Consider the following 23,026-nt stretch of genomic DNA (forward strand, 5'->3'; position numbering starts at 1 on the left):
TCACTTCAGGCCACTGGCGTACGCACAAGGGGGGGGGGGCTAAATGGGCTACAGCCCCCTATATTTTTATAAAATAAACAAATGAAGGCAGAAAAGTCGGGAACCCCCCATTAAAGTAATCCCCGATAACCATTGTTGTCTTTCAATAACTTTTAAAACGAAGGTTTAAAATCGTATTTGGAGCTCATATCTGATAAAAAAAGGGACATTATAGAAATTGACTTACAGCGATGTAGCTTATTCTATGATCCAAGAAAGATATAATCTCTGAACCAGCGTTCACATTCAGCTGTAGATATTGGAACAATTTTGATATAATTCACATAAACTTTGAGTGACGTGGCAATGTGTTGTGGAGTTTCTTTGTAGGTGCGAAGATTTTTAACTATTGACGCACACATCCTTTCGCTTACAAAGTTTGCCTGACATCTCACACACCTTCACAATTATCTAAATACCATGTATGTGCATTTTATGGGACTGTATGCGAAAATATACCTGAGTCTTCAAACCGGCTATTCATATTATTCACCAAAGAAGAAAATGCTTTGGAACATGGTTATCCTTAACTCTGAAACTATCGTCCTTCAAGGTGAATCAATTGTTTTCGATGCTTAAAGTGTAGCCATGTCTAAATATCTAAGAAACTGAACTGACGAGACGGAACTGAACGCTTCCAGATAATCACGAACCGGAAGCCGTTCCGGTCGGCTAGGGTCCATTTCGAGCCCTGACCTCACCTTATGCTTCGTCTGTGTTTGTAAAATAACAATCTACGTGTAAATATTTTGTGCCAAACTTCCTTTGTTTTCGTTTTTGTAATCGGTGTAAAATGGGCGCACAGTACTGTAGGTACTAGGTAAATAAACAAATAATGTGGTGTCCTGAACTGGAGAAGGGTCGGCGAAGAGTAGGAATCAAGGAAGGAGAAAGATAACGTTTGCTTCCACAAATTAAACTTGCAGTCAGTGGCGTGCCCAAGGGGGTGGGGGATTAGTGGCGGTTATAACCCCCCGTTTGGCCCAGCATTCCTAAAAGAAAAATGTCAAAGGTAGGAAAATATGACAAAATGAGGGCAGACTGCCAAGACAAAGTATACGTAACCCCTCCTTTTGTAAACTCCTGGGCACGCCACTGCTTGTAGTAGCATACTTTTATTTGCATTCTCTTATTTTAAGTTTGCAGGCAAGTTGTCCTTCACTATGTTTATAACTATGCCATATGCAATACAAAATTTAAGGATTGAAAGAAAATCGCTAAGGAGACCTAGGACAACGGCAGAATATAAAATTGCACGGCGTACTTCGGCGATAACATAAAGGGGATAAGTTCTATACAACCTCTCACCTCACTGAAAGCAATAAACGATCTTTCAAACCCATATATTTTATCTTCATATGTTTTTATGGGTATCACTGTAGTTGAGCCTGTGACATTTTATAAGCTAAGCCTAATGGCGGAAAGCGACTAAAAAGTTGGGAGTTGTGTTAATCACGGAGGAAAAAAAAGTTTCTCGTACATTTTTAAAGCGCACACATCGATCTCTTTTACTAGCAGATATCTGCATTTCTTATCGCTTTTATTTTCTATTTAAACTCATGTAGTTGTGGAAGAAGGGTTTCCTTTAAATAACAGTGCGTGATGACTAATTCGACTAAAATATCGGGATAAAACTAGAGTTCAACTTCACCTTCGCGATTTGCCAAAAGTGGAAGAAAAGTGAAGTAAAATCAAATCAATTAATCAATTAGTAGTGTGTCATTACCGGTCGAGCATCCTTTTCTCCGTCGTTATTTAGATAACGATACGATACGCAGTCTCATTCATGCATCATGATGCCGGGGAATACATATTCAGCTTCTGGAAATGTCACTTATACATTTGGTTAATGAATTTTTCAAATATACGCTCTCCTTTCTCTCTCCTCCCCTACACATGCGCACGTGCAGACTAATTCATATGGGAGTGCCTAAAGGGGTGTTTCAGTTGACTATCTGGACAATGTTAGCCTATTTGTCACAAGTTAATTTTCCCCTTTCACAGAAACCATAAGGTGTGTGAAGATGAAATTTTAACTTATGGTTTATGAGTATGCGTTTTCACGTGAGCACACGTTTTCTTATTTTTGTGAAGATATTTACGTTATTTACACATAAATAAATCTAATTAGAATTCAGTAACGCAACTGATATGCAAGAAAAACTGTATGCCATGTCTAGTAAATGGAATAATAATAAAGAGAATATTGATCTATTTTACGTACTTTGTGATGAATACTATAAATGTTGTGAGGTTGAAAAGTTTGTACTTCGCTAAAACACGGGACGTTAGAAATTTTATTGCCACAGCCAATTCCTGACGCGCACTTCTTCTCTGTGGAGGCAATGGAAACTGTTTGAGGAAATCTAATAAAACAGGGGAAAGTCAAAATTCTACAAATAACTAAGTTGGTACTTTCTTCAGCATTCCTTGGCACTTTCTATTTCTTTTCAACCGATAGCTGCACTGAGTTCACTATTCGAAGAGAAATGTACAAGAACCAGATAATTATTTATTATTACCCACACAGATTGATTTGATGGCACCCAACAAATGTCAATCATTTCGCTAATTTCCATCATTGTTGTTTCTACTGCTTGACCACTCTAGAACAGATCCTATTATTTTTTTCTGAAAATAAAATAAAGTGCATCCATAAAATATTTAGGGTACAATGACTATCTTTCTTAAAAAACATCTTGAAGAGCAAGCTCGAAATTATGACTCAAACAGTGTCATTCCATTCAAAGTACACGTTCAGAGGGGGACATTTTCTTCCCATGGTTGGGAATGAAAATATAAATGTAGAGCAGAGCATGGGAAAAATAGAGGGGGGAAATTCCCCGGTTCACCCCTTCATTCGAATACTGCTTCATCCATCCGATCCTATTATCATTCACCTTCATCTTCGTGATTAGCCAAAAGTAGAAGAAATGCGACGTCAAAAAAATCAAATCAATCGGACTCTACTTCAAACCCTGTTTTCTCTAACGTAGACTGTTGCACCACTACAAACATCGCACTGATTACGTAGATCATTTTGCAAACTATTGTGGGTATTGTTAGCATTGTATTATTATTGTTTTGTCAAAATAGTTTGCTTGACACTCGTTAAGCAATCAAGGATTTCCTCTTATCACTGGTGAATCCCGAACGAAGGGTCATCTTTCTAGGCGGATTCCAGCTTTGGCTGCAAGTCGTTTCACTCTTCTGTCTTTAACTTTAGAAAGATCCGACCATTAAAATTCAAATCTCGAGACAGCAGAGGAGACATTATTTTCATTGTTATAATGGTACTTTCTACATTCTTAATTTTTTGAGGACGCATTTTGAGGTGTTCATGCACCACTGGCAACCACCGTGCGCACTCCTATGCCCTCACATATCAATTTTAATTTGCTTCATATGTACAAGACGTTGTTTGAAAGTGTGTTAATATCGGGTGTTTCATAGACGAAAAAGTATATATATATATATATATATATATATATATATATATATATATATATATATATATTGGTTCCTGGGACTCCCTGTTGGCGTAGTAGTAAATGTCGTCGCCTTGTAATCAAGGAGTCCCGTGTTAGATAACCAGTTGAGACATAAAATGGTTCGTATCCCAGTTTAAACTGTACGTCTAGTCCCGATTAACCATACTGTATGTAAAATGGACTTAAAACACGAACTCGATCAATCTATCAATTTGTTTACTGAAAGGTGCTATTCGGAAATGAGCAAAGCGTTTTCGTTACTTAAAAAAAAAAAAATATCCAACTTTAACCAACAAAATTATAATCGAAACGTTGCTTTATATATCTCGGCTATGACTGCCTGGAAAAGTTAAAGGACGCCACGATTGTTAAATGTCCGTCAACTCATTATATTAGCACAATAAATTCTGGGTTCGAATTCCTATGTCAGTTTCATCTGTCTATGTGGCAAATAAATAATCAATTAGAACCAGAGATATACGTATATAAAGAGCCAGTAAACATATCATTTTGGGGGGAGGGGTACTGACTGCATTTACGCACAGCATCGGCAGTATTAAAAACAAGGTCGGTAATTGCTTTGATAATATATCAAAAGGTAAATAAAGCAAACGTTGTTATTCACTTTGTTGATTTCTGGTTAAATATTTTTTTTACTATTTCATTATCGGAAGAAAAAATTCTTACACTCTACAGAAGAGAAATCATGTATTAATTTCCGAATAATAGTAACCATTTTATATCATATGCATATCATTAACATTATTCTGTTAAGGCTTGCATGTATCCTGCAGCGAAATAGGACACCTGCCAAAATACTTCATCGCAACCAAAGGCCAAGACAGTAGAAATGCATGTTCCAACGAACGTCAGTGGCTTAACCGTTATCTGTTTCACGGCGCCTGGAGTTGTCTCGCTGAGAGCTCGAGTTTCGGTTTCGCTTGTAAGTGAGTGAACACTTATATACACAAGCAACAGTGGCGTGTGCATGGGGGCAATTAGTTGGGAATACAGTAATCCCAATATGATTCAAGTTCGCTGTATTATTAACTTCAACTGCAAATAAAGATGGCGAAAAAGTGTGAATGTTTTCTGCTATCGCAATTGTCCCCAATGGCGTAGTGGTAACGGTATCACATTTAATGGTGCGGTTAGGCGTTTGATCACCATTAGAACCTCAGCGGCTGTTTCCATTGGATGATATTCAGCCAACAACTTCCCCGAAAATTGTTTGCGCGAAATCACACCCATTGCAATGATTATGGCAAACCTTTCGGAGCGTGTTCCAAACACTTTATAGACATTGCACCTTCAGTGATTGTGGCAGTGATTGAAGGTGCAAATATAACGATTATATTCTAAATGTAGTCCTGCATTTTGTTTAGTCTCTCAACAATGACAAGACTATCTATTAGACTAGATAAAACGATGTGTAGGGCCTCCCACATTCCTCAATCGCGGCTAATTTGGAGGTGCTGTGATGTGAACAAGAAAAAGCATTGATTCAATATTAACATATTATTTTGAGGTTTAGAGAATGATAAAATATGACGTGTGTAACACTCGTGAAATAATTCGTTCCCTATTTATTAATGATGATAATTTTGCAATTATTTGCAACAAAAGAGGAAATTATTCATTAAAAAATTGCTTCTTGAATTTTAATGTTAAAAAGTATCAATATCTATTCATGTTACTGATTGGGAATGATCTACCAAAAGCGCGGATTTTCATAAATGACTAGCATGTGAGTCAATATGGGAAAACAACCGTCTCCTCGAATTAATAGCACGGAGTTAGTGTAGAAACTAGAGCCCCTGGTAGCAGCAGATTTTTCATTTATCCTTTATTAAAGTTCATGTTGCTGCTTCTCATATAGTACATGCATGCGAAATATTGAGGACAGAGTGCTGAAAACAATTCTCCCTCTTTCTTTGTTGCTACTAGCATTTCTAGTTTTAGATGAGAGTATTTACGTTTTGAACGAGTTTCCCCTCTTCCCTTGAAGCAACAATGCGGCGAATTCAGCAGTCTTTCAACAACCACCCCTTCGCCCTCTGTGATGTCCCCAACTTAAAATATATATTAGCTTCAAGTACATTAACTTGACATTTGTGTGAAAATGTAAAACAATTTACCAATTGATTTTAGGCGAGTTTAACCACAAATATTTAATTTTCGATAATTATAACTGCGAAAGTCAGTTAACAAAGCAACACCTTAAATCCACAATCATGCAATTATAATTTATTTTATTTTAACGGTTATCCCATTTTTCATATGTCCCTGGTCATTAACACTGTGTTACACATACATATCTGTAAGTTGGATGGCAGAAATACAACAACTTGAAGTATGGGGGCATACATACTATTCACCTTGAAACCACATCAAGGTGAGGTATTGATACCGATATGGTTGAATGCTCGGCGGAGACCTGAAGGCGCCAATGCAAGTCTTATTCATCTTGCCACTTTTATCGTGTGCGTCTCGAGAATCACTCCTGCAAGCACAAAGTATTTCAGGTCGGCTCTGTGGCTGAATGGTTAGCGTAGCGTGCAACAAAACTCGGTGTCCTAGGTTCGCATCCTGGAAAACCTGTACATGAAATTCTTTTTCTTCCAACAATCTGTTTCATCATTCATCCTAACCTTCATGTTATATGGGATATCTGCGAGAGGAATCCTCAATTTGAGGAAGACACAGCCATTTGCTGGTGTTATATAGAGATTAATTCGACTAATATTACTTCTCGCTTTTGTCTCTTTTGGTCAATCGCTAAGATTAGGATGGAATTGATGCGAGGGCAATAACAAGAATGTATGGGCAGTACGCAACAGACTGAATCTGAGTCTAGACGCGAAAGCACCGATTGTCTGCAAAATGTAGCCCATCCAGAGCGGGATATATAGAATTTGGACTATCCTTTATTTTGGGCACTGTAGACATTTTTATTAATAATTTGTTCTCATGGTACTTAATTTTCACTAACTGCATCATGCTCTGTACTAATAACACTTGTAAAGTTCAAAACATTGATACATCTGATTAAAAATTACTCATTAAACTTCGTTTTCCTTTGAAACAGCCACTTTCAATATATATTTCGCCAGACAACACTAATACCGCACACGCACTAAAGGAAAACGAATCAACACTACCTTATGGTAGCCACACTGCACGCGAACCGGTAAATCGGTAAACAATGATGTTGATTTTGGTCGCCAATATCCCCCCAATTGACTTTTATTTGTTGGCATTCAAAATGTTTACATTAGTTTTTTTCGAGGAACAATTACTTATATTCGAACAATAGAGTTGTACATACTCTTTGTATGATCTAGGTGACGTTTGAAAATAGGCCATGGTGAAAGAACTTATTTAATTGCTAGATAGTCCTTCGTTAACGAAATAAGCAAGTAAAAGGACTTGGCATGTTTCAATTTGCCATGGTTTTCACTTCTGCCCCTTCAGCATCTCATTTTTGTCTGGCCCTAGGTTATAGCCTAGGATAGCCTAATGGCAACCCCCCTTCCTCCCTGAGTCCAAGACGTGGAAGAGAGGTTGACATTTAGGCTCTTGCAGGAAGGCCATGCATTACACCCCGCTTCTGTTATCGTTATTTAAGGAACCCTCTCCATTTTATTTGCGGGCAGTATTCCCCACGCTTTCAGTGACGTACTCACAAATGCAGTAAAGGGATGTGAACATAAGGTGGTTATAAAGGAGTCCCGGGTTCGAATCCCGGTGCAAGCACATGTGGTTCGGATTCTACTTTAAACTGTAGGTCCAGTCCCGATTAGCCTTACTGTGCATAAAGTGGACTTCAAACAACAAATCAAATCAAATCAAATCATAAGGGGTTATCAGATATTTCTTACCACTCCTAGATCATGCCATATTTTCCTAAATTTTATTTTTATTTTATTTTAAGGAAAGTTGAGCAAAAATAAGACTACCTAGTTCTAAAACTCCTTCTAAATACGCCACTGTTCTTAACTTTACAGCTGACATATCATAACACCCATCTATCACCCAGTAACAGAATTCACCTCCGATTAGCGTGAAACACAATAATAGCATGTTTTGTTAATATTTTCTCGCCAATCTTATATAAAATTAATCATCTCCATAACAGCTACGATGAAAAAACTCCGTGGCGAAACTGCCATGAATAACAAAGGCCTCTTAAGTGGTTTCCTTATAAGTTGACACGTGGTCAGCACATCGAATCCCTTTGCCTCTGTTATCTTTATCCTCTATTTCACGTAGCTCCCAAATTGCCTTCAAGAAACCGAAATGTTCGGTAATGGAATTGAGTTCTAAGTCTACTTTATGCAAAGATGGGCTAATCGGTGCTGACCTATAATTAAAAGTGGTATGCGAACCACAACGTGTCCAACAGTAAGGGAGCGGTCGGAGCGTGGGTGACGCAAGCAGCTCTTTACAATGTCATGCTACCCCTGCGTTGTCAAAATGTTAAGCATTCTTGAACAGATGGTCGTCGCCTTTATTCAGTGCTAAGCATTTGTATCATCATGAACCTTAGACATCGAAATAAGAGATGTAATATTTTTCTTTTTTGAAGCTTTTGACAACGTAGCTATGAAGGAAACTGGCAACAAGGCGGTACTCGGCTAAAAGCGATGTGGAGAGGAGAAAACAAATGACTGTCAGTGACGAATCTACATATTTTTGGCCCATTATTTAAGTTGCCTTGAATGTAAAACAAACACACTTGTGAAAGGAAATGATAAAACATTTCCTCCTGTTCAGTTTCTTCTATTTATGTATGTTGTTTGCGTGTGTCTGCAAAGATTTGATTTTGTTATTTAGCATCGCTTTTATACCACTTTGGCTAATCGCGACGATGAGGATGAGTGATGATAGGATGAAATTAGGAAATTGATGCAGAAACACTTACAAAGTACACCCACGTCCAGGGAGAGATGCGAACCGTAACCATTGGCTTCATAAACACTGTGCTAAGCAGTCCGTGCGGAGATCGGAGTTTTTTAAATGTATAGTTTTAAGTTCACTTTTTTGCACAGATCGGTTAAATGGGACAGGACCTATAGTTTTAAAATGATATCTAACATGGTATACCTCTGTAGAGGGAGGTAGAATTGGAGAGGTACTGTTTGGCAAAATCATGTGCAGATGAAACTTTCGATAAGTCACTTGTGACAGATGTTTAAGGATACAATTCAGCTGGGAATGATGGACCAATATCTATTGCATAATATTTCTACATTTGCTCGCTTTTACTTTTAATTTGTCGAGATTTGGGTTGGGTATGCAGCGGTTGTTAGGTAACTAAATCACGTTTGATGGTTCCCAATGTAAATAGTACTTTCGTTCTATCCACGGGATTTTCGTCCCTGTCGCAATTATTAATCATTCATTGAACAAACCATTCGTTAACTTAATATTACGCACGTTCTCTCCAAGAACCAAGTACTAAAGTTAACTGTTGCATTTCGAAGTCCCTCCCGCCTTTCGTTTCACGCTACGGGGTTAAGAATTTCAAATAAGACGTCCTTATGTTTCTTTGTTTGATTTTCCTTGTAGATACAAGATTTAAAGAAGAATAATATAATATATAATAACGAAATATTGGATCACAGGTCTGTTTCCTAACTAAATCGTCAAAGAAAAGTAAACGCTGTTATTAATTTCGTTGATTCATAGTTCATTCTTTGCTATCTTCTTTATGTTAATTTTAGCGAAAGAGAAAACTATTTCACTAATTAATCTTTAATAATAATAATAATAATAATAATAATAATAATAATAATAATCGCCATGTTATAACACATGAGGTATAATTTTGTTACACATTGCTTGCAGCCAGCAGCGAAAATTACATACCAGTCAAAATAATTGAAAGCACTACTACTCTCGCAGCCTGGCAGGTGGAACACGGGAGTGTAGATTACTGAAGCAGATAACATCCACTCCTGCAAGCAGCAGAAGAGCTCTGAAGTTGAATTATATCGAGCTGAGGCATTTGTACATCTTATCATGATGCAAGAAAGGACAAGTGCAAAAACATGCTTTTCTGGGTTTCAAACACTAAAACTTTAACCTTTCGCGCTACACGTAAACAAAGACGGACTGCAAATAGAGAAACGCTCGTTCGTTTTTTTTTAATTTTTAGTTGATCTTTGTTATGAGGGAAAGGGTATATGCAGCAGATCTTTGGAAACACTCATATAGTTTGCAGGTAATGATAATTCCGTGTTAAAGTATTATATTCTGTGAAGTAAGGTATTTTTTGGGGGATCAGTGTAGTATTTTTTTTGTCACCAAGTAAGTTGAAGTTCTAAATTATAATTTGACTGGTACAGTCCGGCCAAGGGAAACGAAACTAGCTGGAAAGTACGATTCCAAACGCGAGAAGGGAAGTAGGTAGAACACCACCCTGTGGCTCTTGCTTGCTATAGTAAAACCACAAGCAAAAAAACCTGCTCAGACCAGCAAAGCCTGTGCACCGTACTCCTGCGAGGAGAGGAGGGGGAGAGTGGACCAGGCTTCCTTATGGCACGAGCTGAACGCTGGGACATTTCGTCCATGGTTTTTTTCCTTGTGGTCGCTCTGTATGGTCCGCTTGCTGTGTTTATTACTGCTTTCTGTGTTGTGTTTGTGATGTCTCTTACAATTCGTAACAAACCGTTTCGAAGTGGAACAAAGAAAACAAAGACGTATTGGTCCCTGTTGCACATTCTACAAAACACCCTTGATATAATACACAATGCCACAAACCAATCAGTTACTACATGTTCTTTACTGTATTTATAATAGTTTGCATAATAATACTGTTGATACTATTCTGATTACTGCTGTGTACATTTGTGCTAATTATACGATTTAATAAGGATACCAATTTAATTGAATGACCGAAAATGAAGTTCCATGTTTACAAACAAGTTTATCTACTAATGTGACGTAATGAATACTTTCCTGATATGTTCCGTTTGCTTATATAGTATATGGATGGTTATTTCTTTCATTCTGTACCCTTACATAATTCGTAAACATCTATACGTATTTTGGCGGCGATGTTACTACGTTTGAAACTTCATTGTTTTTTCAACAGCTGACGATTTTCACGAAACCGGCTTCCTGAACAAAGTGCCCCTATTTTGCCAATGCGCACTTTCGTCCATGGTCTCAGCTAAGGTAGCCAGACAGTATGTCTGTAGGGCCACCCCGATGGTGGCAATCTCTGTGCCTTGTAAGCAAGGGGTCCTGTGTTCGATGGAGACACGTAGTGTTATAATTCAACATTAAACTCTAGGTCCACCATGACTAACCTATTTGTACATAAAGTGGATTTATAATAAAACCTCAAATCAATTTAACTGATTCTTCTAAGCTTTTAGGCCCAAAACATTAACAAAATATAGGATATATATTATTCGTAACTCCTTTTCGCTCTTAAATTTTACAGTGATTTTATACTTCTTTTTTTTAAATCCTGCAATATTGTATATTTCCCACTATTGAAATTTTTCTATACATATATTAATGCTGGACTAAGAACGCCTCAATTTCCAATCAAGCTTTGTAATCAAGGGGTCCCGGATTCGATGTCTAGTAGACACACATATTGGTTCGGATCCCATTCAGTCCCGATTAGTCTATCTGTTCACAAATCAGACTTGCAACAATCCATTATCTCTTTACCTTAATATCCAGGAACGGTAACTTGTCGATCTGAATTCTAATTTGCTAATTCTTCACATGTTTACCAACACGAGTCTGCGAGGAGTAGCGATCGACAAGCGAAAATAACAATTATACCAATACAAAATTAGATTATAGCAGTATACATTGACTTGCATTTTGTTACTTCCAGTTTGCAAATGCAGCAGTAGTCACGTTGTCATTGTGCACATATTTTGATTGAAAGAAAAGCTATAAGAAAACCGAGGACAATGTCAGAATGTCAAAGAACACGGCACACAGTAGTGGCAAGAGAGAGGGGTGAAGGTACACGTCGCGAAAATTGGTTGCTATTGCTAAGACCCTTCATTCATTTCTGACATTCACTTGCAACCTCGCAATTAGCCAGAAGTGGTAGAAATGCGACGTCAAATAAACTAAGTAAACTAACAATAAGTATAAAACAATTGCAAAAAAACATGCATGACGCTTCGAAATATGGATTTTTGAATTTAGTAATCCTCTCTCAACAGTGGCGTAGCAACATATAGCGAAGCCCTGGATGAGATTAGAATGCGAGGCCCCCATCCAATGGTGGAAATTAAATGGAAGTGGGGGTGAGCAGTCGCTCCCCTCTTTTTTCAGAACTGTGCTGAACCTTATCTGCCAAGGGAAACTAAACTGACCTTGTAATTTTTGTTTTCTAATCATTGATGCGTGTTTACAAGACATTCCAATTTAGTCGGAACAGTCTATTCTTTCAAATCCCTGTCCCAATTTCTTTCAAACTCAAGTCGTAATTTGACTAAATGTTTCGAGGTTTTATTTTGGAGGCGTTAACCCCCATTTAAACATGTTCTTCATTTTAATAATGATTGCTAATTATTAATAATAATTAATTAATAATTATTTCTTCCCGATACTTTGGACCTTAACATTGCAACTCTACAATTCTACAATTAGGAAAGATAATAGTAGGCAAATTGTTCACCACCATTTTAATTCTCTCATTACTCTTTAGTGTTGCCCATGGGACGAGACGGGACAGGCTTTTAAAAATTCGAGACGAGACGAGCTTGACCATGTGTCATAAGACAAACGAATATTTTCGAGACGAGACAGCATTTCCACGAGACTCCACGAGACGAGATAGGCCAAAGTCTCGTCTCGTGGGCAACACTACTCTACATCCTGTGTTCTTCTAAGGGGTCATTGATTCTTTTGATGCGAAGCTTATGTTGACTGCGTTTCTATTTCAACCCATTATCATGACACTGTGGAAAACAGACTGAATGAAAATACAGTGGAGATGGACATATTGCTTTTACCGTTGGGTGTACACTTAGCACTATTCGAGCTACGAGCTAGCACTAGCTCGTACAATAATACTACCGAAACATTGGTGGTCACATCCAGTACTCCCAACAGCATTTCACCGACCAGGGTCGACCACCTGGTTAGCACAACGCGCTACGACGCTGTGGGTTCCGGGTTCGAATCCAGGGTTGGGCATGGACGTTCTTTGTGAGTGTTCCGTGATCAATTTTCATCATATCATCACTCATCCTCATCATCGCGATCAGCCAAAAGTGTCAGAAAATCGACGTAAAATAACCTAACTCAACAAATCCAATAGAATTTCGGATCTTCTCTTTTGTTCCACATTTTCGGATCTGTCTCCAACCTCCTCAAAAAAATTCTGGGTACGGGCCTGTTCTAGGAAGGAAGGAAACAACGCAAGCGTTGAAATGTCTCGCGCTTGCTTCGTGCCAGTTAGAGGTGTTTGTTGTTAACTTATTAAAATCGGGAGTGCAGGGTCAAGAGATTGAAGAGAATACAAGACAAAGGACGTTCTATTCAATGAAAGAATAAATGTGTAAAAATGTCTAAGCAAGTTTTCGTAAATTTTTCCTAACTGTTTCACATGAGAAATACGACGATCATTTTTTACTTCTTTCGTCCCCCTTAGACTTAAGACCTGCCTGCCTGTATGTTATGCCTCTGATTGGACGTATTCTTTCAAATTATAACGTTTAACTAGAATTTAAAACCAGATAAATACAGAATGTTTTAATATTACTGCTCACAAAAAAATAGCATTTTCCATGACCCCCCCCCCCCACTTCTATTTATAACATTTTTCATATCAAGCTCCTTTAAGCGCGAAGTCCCGTGCGGTCGCGCACTTCTTCCACCCCTTGCTACACCCCTGCCTCTCAATGCCTTGGATTGTCTCGAAAGTGAATATTCTTTACGTTGCTAAACTAACATTTTCCCCCTAGGATAGTGAAATGATCCACGTTAATGAAGCGACTGAAGAATGCGACGTAAGTTTACGTTAATTTTAAGCGTTTTTCTACGTCGTAGGTTAATCATTAATGAGCATTAATGGTGGAATCCGAATGAACACGATGATATATTCATTCCTCACCCAGGATTCAAAAGTAGGGCTTCTGGCTTCGTAGCCACTTCTTCATGGAGGCTGGAAGGTAAGTAATGAATACATTTGATTAGATGATTTTTAGCGTCGCTTTTTTCATTTTTGGCTAATCCAAACGACGAGGATGAGTAATAATATGATGAAATTGATGAAGGGCACCGTCAAGGGAACACCATGCCATGTTCCTCCACCGCGTGTCGAACCCGCGACCCCTAGATACATCAGAGCGTGGTGTGTATCATTCATGTATCCTTGACTACGGCAGAGATCGAGAATGTGTGGAGCCATATCATTTGCTCGAATGGTGTCACGGCAGACTGCCATACACAGGGGAGAACTTTACCTTTTGTAGCAGTCGCCACAGATATTTTGATGGCATAAAATCTTCGCTGTCCCTTCAAGTACAGTTGCTTCTGTAACTTTGTAAATATTGTTATATAAAGACCACACTGAGGGAAGGAATACGCTATCTTTCACTAAACCTGAATACTGTGTGACCATTTACTTCATTGCATTATTAATTATAAAATTCAATCAAATACACGGCTATAAATTATCAGGTTTAGAAACGGGAAGAGTATTTATGTCGTTTACATTTTATTTTGCCATCTAGAAAGTAATGTTTACTACAGTGGATTTAATATTTTCGTTAAGGTCATAGAAGGCAAATATGTTGTTTTCAGGCATTATATAAAAAATTAAATCGATGTCTTCAACTCGAGCTTTTTCCCTCAAAGTTTTCTGGTGGGGAACATTATCAAATGTACATGTCATTGTTCTCTCGGTTGTTTTATACATAAGATGGCGCAGTGGTAGCGTCGTTGCCTTGTAATCAAGGGATCCTGGGTTCGATAACCGGTGGAAGCTCATAGTGGTTCGGATCCCACTTTAAACTGTAGGTCCAGTCCCGATTAGCCTTATTGTGCATAAAGTGGACTTAAAACACCAAATCAATTAATCAATTATGTATAAGCGAATATCTCTGCGTAAGCATTTGTATGTTATCTTTTTACATTTGAACTATGAAGAAACACACGCAAACCGAAGTGACGAGCAGGACACAGTTCCTACTTTGTGAAAATAACGCAATGGAGAGATCAAGCGTAAGATACCGTGACAACAGACACAGGGGGAAAATGCGCGGTGAAGTTACTACAAGCAGGGAAGCAATTGTTTTGCCCCTGCGACGTTGTCGGGTGAAGACTTTCCCCTCTCGTTTAGTCGCACGTTAAACAGAGCGAGCGAGTACAGAAGACGTCAAATACGTGTAGCATGCAACGTCGCAAAAAGACATCGCAGCTCTCTGTCCACGGTTTCGGCGCGGCTGCAGAGGCGAGAGTGAAAACTTCGCTTCACTTATCAGTGTTGCCAAACACGACTGTTAAAAAAGAACTGCATTGAAATTAAATGTAGTTAAGGATTGCAATCAAGCCGTTAACTTTGAGAAGTATAAACGTTTGTCTTCGTGTTCTACGAATAGGGATCCTATGTTCGAATACCGTACGAGTCTTGGGATGCTTTCAGACCGAAGCGAGAAGCGACACGTGTCACTTGGAAACAAACACTCAATAATATATGCTATGCTGCACGGGTAGTGTTACTTCAGTGAGAAACCCCTCGTTGCTCGTCGCTTCGTCCCAATGGAACTTTCGTACCGAAGCGATAAATGGCTTTGGAAACAAAAATTCTTAAATAAATAAAACTTTCTAACAAATGTGATATGACAAACTACACGTGCCACTTGCATGTTTCACGCACTGGGGACGTTATGGTGTTACTTCGGTCTGGTGGTCATGCCTACGCATTGAATGCTTTCTTGCAGAGAGATTTTAAACCGAAACGACAGGCAACAAGTAGCAAACGACGGCTGCAAATGACACTGAAGTTCATACCGAAGTGACAAGCGAAAAGAAAGACAAGCCACTTCAGTCTTCAAGTAAGCATTCACTGTTAAAGCCCGAACACCAGACCTAGGTGACCCAATTCAGGATATTGACAAACGGAAGTAACAGGCGAGACTTGCTTCTTCGTTTCGAAACGTGTCGCTTCTCGGCTTCCGCTTCTGAAAGTCATGGATGTCATGCAGCGTGTCGCCTTGGTCTGTTAGAGCATTTGAGAAAAACGCTTGCTTGTAGACAGAGGTATCGTGTCACTTGTCACTTCGATATGAACACCCCCTCCCTTTTGCCGGATCGCTTGTCGCCTTGGTCAGAAATCTCCATTCTTATCCTCATCATGGCCGAAAGGAGACAAGTAACGAGTTTCTACTGATAGCATCGTTTCCTGGTAATGGAAGAAAATGAGCTTTACAAATGGATTTCTGTTTACCAGTATTATAGTAAAACCCAACTAATAATTTGTTATAGGCACATATAGAAGGGTCACATTTGGAGGAATAAATTCTATTGTAGCATTTTGTTTGATTGCAGGATTAAAGCCGACCCCCGTGGTGGAGTGGTTAACACATCGCGCTACGACACCAGGGTTCCCGAGTTCGAATCCCGGTCTGGGCATGGATGTTGTGGGAGTCGATTCATCAATTTCATGATATCATCAGTCATCCCCATCTTCGCAAATTAGCCATCAGTGGTACAAAAAGCGAAGTAAAACAAAACAAATCAATTACAATTACACTTGGAGGGTTAGAAGATAATAGAAAAACAGATCTGGTTCCAAAGTTTTAAGTTGGCAACATTGACAGCTCGGAAGCAACAAGACGGCCAGGCGAGAGGGGAACCCCGTCGGCATTTGCACGTACCTTTCCTCGCCTCTCAACCCCCTGGGATGTTCGGTACCAATACATGCGAAATAGATCCAAGATTTTACACACCCACACTTCACGGTACCAAGGGATGCGATTAAACACCACAGTTTTACACAGCCTTGAAGGTACCAGGTTTCACCAGCAGGTGGCAGAGTGTAACACAGCGACATAAACACTAATCCAACAAATATGAACTTTTTGGTACCTTCGAAATACTTCGCGTACAGGTCGCAAGGGCTCTCAGGAGTCTCGAAATGCCTTTTCCTTATTGGGACCGGCAAAAAGTCCCAACATTTTTTTTGGTCCCATTAAGAAAGGTGTTTAAAGATACGCCGGTCCTAAGAAGAATATATCTGCGTACCCACACACACACACACACACACACACACACACACACACACACACATGGATATATTTTCCAAGTTTACAGGATTATTCTCTAAGTTTACTCAAATAACACATTTTAAATGTGTTTTGAATTAAACTTTGCAAGTTTTACTTTCTTATTTTTCAATTTTATGTTTATTTTACCAAAGTAAGCTGACTTAGTCTATTCAAGAAAGAGTTTTCAATTATATTTTGGATGCAAAAGTATGTTTTGTCAAGTTCTACCATTTTATTTTACAAGTTTATTTCCATGTTTTTTACTCAAATAACACAATTTCATCTATTCAGGCAACATTTTTTATTATATTTTACTCACAAAGACATTTTTTTCAATTTTTAACTTATTATTACTCAAATAACACAACTTAAGCCATTCAGGAAGGATCTTTATTATATTTTGGATGCACAAAGAAATGTTTTCAATTTTTTTCCTATTTTTTTTTGCAGGGTTTGTATTAATTTTTATTTATTTTGTTTCGTATCCGACATTCACTCATTTTTAACTTAGAGTTTAGTATTTAATTAAATCTTTTCAAAAACACTAAAGAAAAAGTACTTTTAGCTAAAATGTAAGTCACAGAATATATTATTACTATGATTTAGTGATTTCCACTATGCCATTTTTTGTTTTGTATTTCTATATTAATTTAGGGCAGGTTACGCCTGCTACGTAGGAAAGTTTGTTTATTTTAGAGTTTGCTGAGTATTTTGTTACTGATGTACTAGGTAAAAGTTTTCTAAATATATCAGATAGGACTCCAAATACTTTTTTGGTCATTTGGAGATGATGCGATCAGCACCACTCTCCATTTGATTTTTATTTTATGTACCCAATATTATTTTGATGCTTAGTGAATTCTAGAGCCTAGTTATGCAGAAGAGAGGGCTTGAAAATTTTGATCTCAGATAACCCACAACTATTATTTTAAAGGATATTTTATACTTATTATGTGCCACTAGAATAACAAAGCTTGCTTAATTGTTATGTCTGTAACGCTGTTATTGTATTTATAGCTAAGGCTTACTGGATAAAGTACACTAAATGTTTAACATTTCGACTATTTGCCTTTATATGAGGCCAAATTTTTAGTGTAACGAAAATTATTGTGTGTCTATAAAGACTGAAATCCCTTTACCGATGGGTCCATAACTCGACGCTTGCCAACATTGTTTTTTTTTTAAATATATATATATAATCATTTATCAATATATTGACAATTCACAGGACAAGACGAAGTTCACAGACGACTGACTATATGAACCATAGGTCCACTTGCTAAACTTTTTTTCTATGCTAGAAGAATAATTTAGCCTTATAGCCTTTTTCAAGGTATTTTTGAAGTATTACTGGTTTTTTGGGTGCATCAACACTTGGGTTATTTCCATTTGGTTTATTATACGAGCCTACAATCACTATCTGAACACTGAAATTCTCTGATTGAAACTAAAAGCTTAGGCTGTAACTAGGGACTTAGTATATCGACAATTTATAGGACAACACAAACCTTACAAAGGATTGTAGGTGATGTAGGCCCACACGCCAGAGCTTTGTTAACCTGCATGAAGCATTTACAGCTAATGCTACGAGGAAATGAGGTTGATTTTTTAGTGTTTCACAAGAATGCTACCTTTTATACACCCAATATTTTCTTTTTCAAGTAAGTACATGTACCAGAAGTACTTACAGGCCAACTCTAACTAGACTTCGATTTATGTAAATGTAGCAAGAACTATATTTCTGAGGAAGTACGCAAAAGCAGATTACCCGATTAAAGTATCTGAAAAACAGATTTTTCTATGTAAGTATATTTTTATTAACTGGATTATTTAACAGATCAAACAGGAAGACTACAAAATTCAATAAATGTAGTTCTATAGTATAGGTGGTTTCAGAGATATAAAAAGAACAAATATAAGATTTCGCTTTTTTTGCTTCTGAGGCTAATTGCGACGCTAAGGGTAAATGGCGAGGAAATGTAACGGAGGAGAAACAGTCCCAAAAGTTATGGGCTGCATGTAAGTTAATACCACAGAAATATTACAGTAGGTGTAGGTTCTACCACCAGAACATTTCTATCATAATAATACTGGTTATGCTGTACTGTTAGCTAAAGATGCTGATATTTGAGAAACTTAAAAGCTTATTTGCAAAATTTTAAGATAAATAATAATCTGTTAGACTGTAAACATATTTTATATCCATTCTGCACAAGATCCGATGACAAAATTCAAAATTGTAATCGCCCAGACAGGGACTCGAACCCTGGACAGACAGGTTAAAAGCCTAACGCTATACCAACTAAGCTATCTGGGCACAAGGTATTCTTTTCTTGAAAAGTTAGTTATGTTAAGAAATATATTGAAACATTTGAGAACACTCTTGGTCTGGTTCGCCAGAGAAGGAGACAACATTTCCAAATTTTTACAGACTGGGTGTATTTTTCCACTATAGAGGCCTTCACTATATGTAATTCGAAACGCTAAAGTTCAGCTAGCTTCCAGAATTGAGGTAAAGATTGTGTTTGGCGAGATTAACAAGTTACATTTATATCCAGTTACGGACAAATAAAGCTAAAACTCTCAGATTTACTGTACTAGCCTAGTTTTAGTAACATTTTCCTTCACTATAGTACAAATACCAAAGAAACAGGTATATTTTATTTATAATTTGACAAAACGTACTAGTATTTAATTCACAAAGTTAGGTAAAAACAGTATTTTTAAAAAAAAAATATTGTTGCTGCCTTCAAATTTTATGTTATTTAGCCACTAACAACTGGTTTACACTGTTTGACATCATTTTAATAGCAAAAGAAGGAATTATTTGTTTAGTATTTTTACTACTTCATATTTATTTAAGAAAACAATTCTATAGTTTAACTTAATTTTTAACAAATTGTTACTAATTTATATATCAAAGTTATGTTATTTAGAGTGTATGAAAGCGTATAAAGTTAATATTTGTTCTTATCAGTGCAACTAACAATTATATTTTATACACACACAAAAGATAATGTTTACAGTTAAATTACTTGAATCAGAGAATAATATTTTACAGTAGATAATTGATTCATTCAGCACTAGTCAGTATTTTTATGCATCAGAAAGTTTTCTTAATTTTCTATTATTTTCATGCTATTTTGTGATATTCTTAAAATGTATTTCTAAGGTAAACTGGTTTAATTTTCTGCTTATAATGCAAAGTTGACATAGTTTCAACACAATGCTTTGTACATTTGTTATATTCACTACTTACAATTCAAATATTATGCTTATTTAATGTATAACTAACTAACTCTCTAGCCTTCTTAAACCCTAAGGTTCATGGCTGCAGCAACACATGCCATTCATCTGTTCCTGTCCATCCCTACCAATTTCCTTTAGGTCCATCTCTACATTATCCCTCCATCTTTGTTTTGGTCTTCCTATTGGTCTTTTACAATCAGGTTTCCCAACAAGAATCCTGTATACTCTTTATTTCCTCTCCCATTCGTACCACATGATCTACACATCTAAGTCTTTTTGATTTAATTATTCTAATAATATCTGGACATGAATACAAATTATGTACTTCTAAATTATGTAATCTTCTCCACTCATCTGACGCCTCATCTGTTTTAGGCCCAAATATTTTCCTAGGGATCTTATTTTCAAATACTCTCAATTCATGTTCCTTTTCCAATGTAAGGGACCAAGTTTATTTACTGTATTTAACTTTTATTTTTTGTAATTAACAAAAATTAAAAGCTTATACTGTAGTTATTATATCTTTTTCTATCAGTTTATTTTGAAATAATATTATTAGGTATAGTCTTTGAATTATAACTATATTGCTTTATTTATCAATTTATCTAAGAGTACACACAGACAAACACATGTGTACACACTTTTATGTACATATTTTAGTATGAAGATTGCACTTTAGCTATTCAAGCAAGGGTAGGAAAGGTAGGATTTCTGAGAATTTGTTGCAGGATTTTGTTGTCCAAGTATAGATGAGAACTGAGCTGAACATAAACCATAAAAACTTATTTTCAATATTATAAACATTAATATTATCGGCTCATACATTACATACTTTGCAGTAATGAATATAAAACCATATGCATAGCGTTTAGTACCTCTAATTACCTTCTATATACATATTTTTCATAAAATAAATAATTAAATATTCATAAAAGTTATAAACATGCAAATACATAAATGTAAAGTATTCTAATGATATGCAAATTTATTCTAAATACATACGAATGAATTCTAAATACGTACAAATACATTGTGAATACGTGCAAATAAATTGTGAATATTAAATAGCGACCAACTTTAACTAATTCTACATCTACTGACACGGTGCAACTACGGAACTAAATGCGTGGATCAGTCTTGTTTCTCGCCCTGTATTAGCAGGCTGAGGTCATGAGTCGTCAAAAACAGTGTATGAGTTAACGTTCTCTGCCAAGACGGACATATTTCTTACTCTTGCCGAGTCTTATGGAGAGCGCTCGCGCTCTACATGCTGGCAAGGGAAATGGGGAGTGTGAAAGAGACCAATCCAGCGCGATGAGAAATACAACAGCTTGAGGAACGAAGTGCGCGCAGCACCTCCTCCCGCGACATCGTGCATCTCGGCTCCACCGCTGTTGTCCGGTTGGTCTGCGGCATAATCCCAGATTACCACTTCCCTTGCCAGCATGTAGGCTGCTCGCCGTAAGACTAGGAAGAGTTATAGTGAGACTATAAGGGCTCTGAGTCATCATCTCGATATCTATGTGAACAATTCTTAAGCCCCGTCTGCAGGAGGTAAACATAAGGTCTGACGATTAACACGAAAGAGCTCTCCATTCCACACCTACGTTTACTGCACTCTTGAGCTTCGGAAGTATTTTGGCGACCACGCCTTCGAAAGAGTGTACATATTATCAAATGCCACTGGTGATGGCAAACTTCGGGTCCTATAACCAATTTAGTTCAATCATTCGTTCCACTGAATGCATGAATGTAACAGCAAGTACTTTGAAAGTGGCAACGATAGGATAGGAAAGTATCCCAGAGGTGAGTCAGTTATGTCAGCATTTAAGTGCATAGAACAAGATTTCTGTATGATTTCTGAATGTCAAATTATGTTGATATGTTGTATGTCGTGGAAACATCAGTGTGGGACTTAATGAAGATGATTACATCATCGATCAACCCTAACACTTCTAGGGATTTCGACTGAATCGTAATGCCTTGTAACTGAGCTTACTGCGAGAAAAGGCTGAAGCGAAATACAAAGGGATAACATGCCTAAAGGATCACCCTGTCTTACTTACAAGGAAGATCAACATACAACAAACTTAAAAATTGAGCTTATAGTTCAGACAAAATGGCTCAGAAACAATGTGAGGTTCCATATTACCACCTTTCCCTTTAATGTATTTGTTGCTGCGCCCTAAAATTGTGCGCCTTGTTTAACAGAATGAGTAAATAAATAGTGGAATGGTTGAGCGGAATTAGTGCAATGGTTTCTCTGAGTAGTTGCTAGGAGGACTTTACGATGCTATGCACACATTATGGAATAATACTAACATAACTGAAGGAATAATAATGATCATTAGGTAATTTGGAACAGCAACATTAATAGAACCTCAGTCAAGATCTGTTCGCGCAAGCATGGGTTTGCCCATAAAACCCTGTGGTGCAAATTGCCCGTTGATTGCCAAGAACTGAGAGAGACTTTCTGTAAGCTAAGGCGTGGTCAGCGCATAAATTACCATCGCTTGTGTTTTCTGGCTTTCGAGGTCGAAACATGTTGAACTGCTTTTTACTAATTCCATATTTTTTCTCACGAAACTGGATCACGGGCAATATTTTGAAACTACAACCGGGAAACAAAACTGGTACGGTCTGAATGAAAGGAGAAAAGTAAGTTTATAGCTTCAGGTTACGCGGCAGCTCACATATACGGTACTATTGGATCATTCCATGTGAAAGTGCTCTTCAACCTCAATTCTTAAAAATTGAAAGCAATGCTGTAACATTATCCTATCTTGTGATAGAATAATCTAAGATTGTCATCTTCATAAAAATTAAAATATTAGACAAAATTAAGTTAAAAGGTAGAAGATATTTTACAAATTCTTCGTTTAGTTTAACCCTCAGGCGGCACTGAGTACCGCATTTTCTGAAATGTTAAAATATTTTCCATACCAATGCAATAATGGTCTGGAAAGCACTGGGTAATTATCTACACTATCC

This window comes from Lepisma saccharinum, chromosome 9 (assembly GCF_977018435.1).
Source record: "Lepisma saccharinum chromosome 9, izLepSacc3.1, whole genome shotgun sequence".
NCBI classification, from domain to species: domain Eukaryota; kingdom Metazoa; phylum Arthropoda; class Insecta; order Zygentoma; family Lepismatidae; genus Lepisma; species Lepisma saccharinum.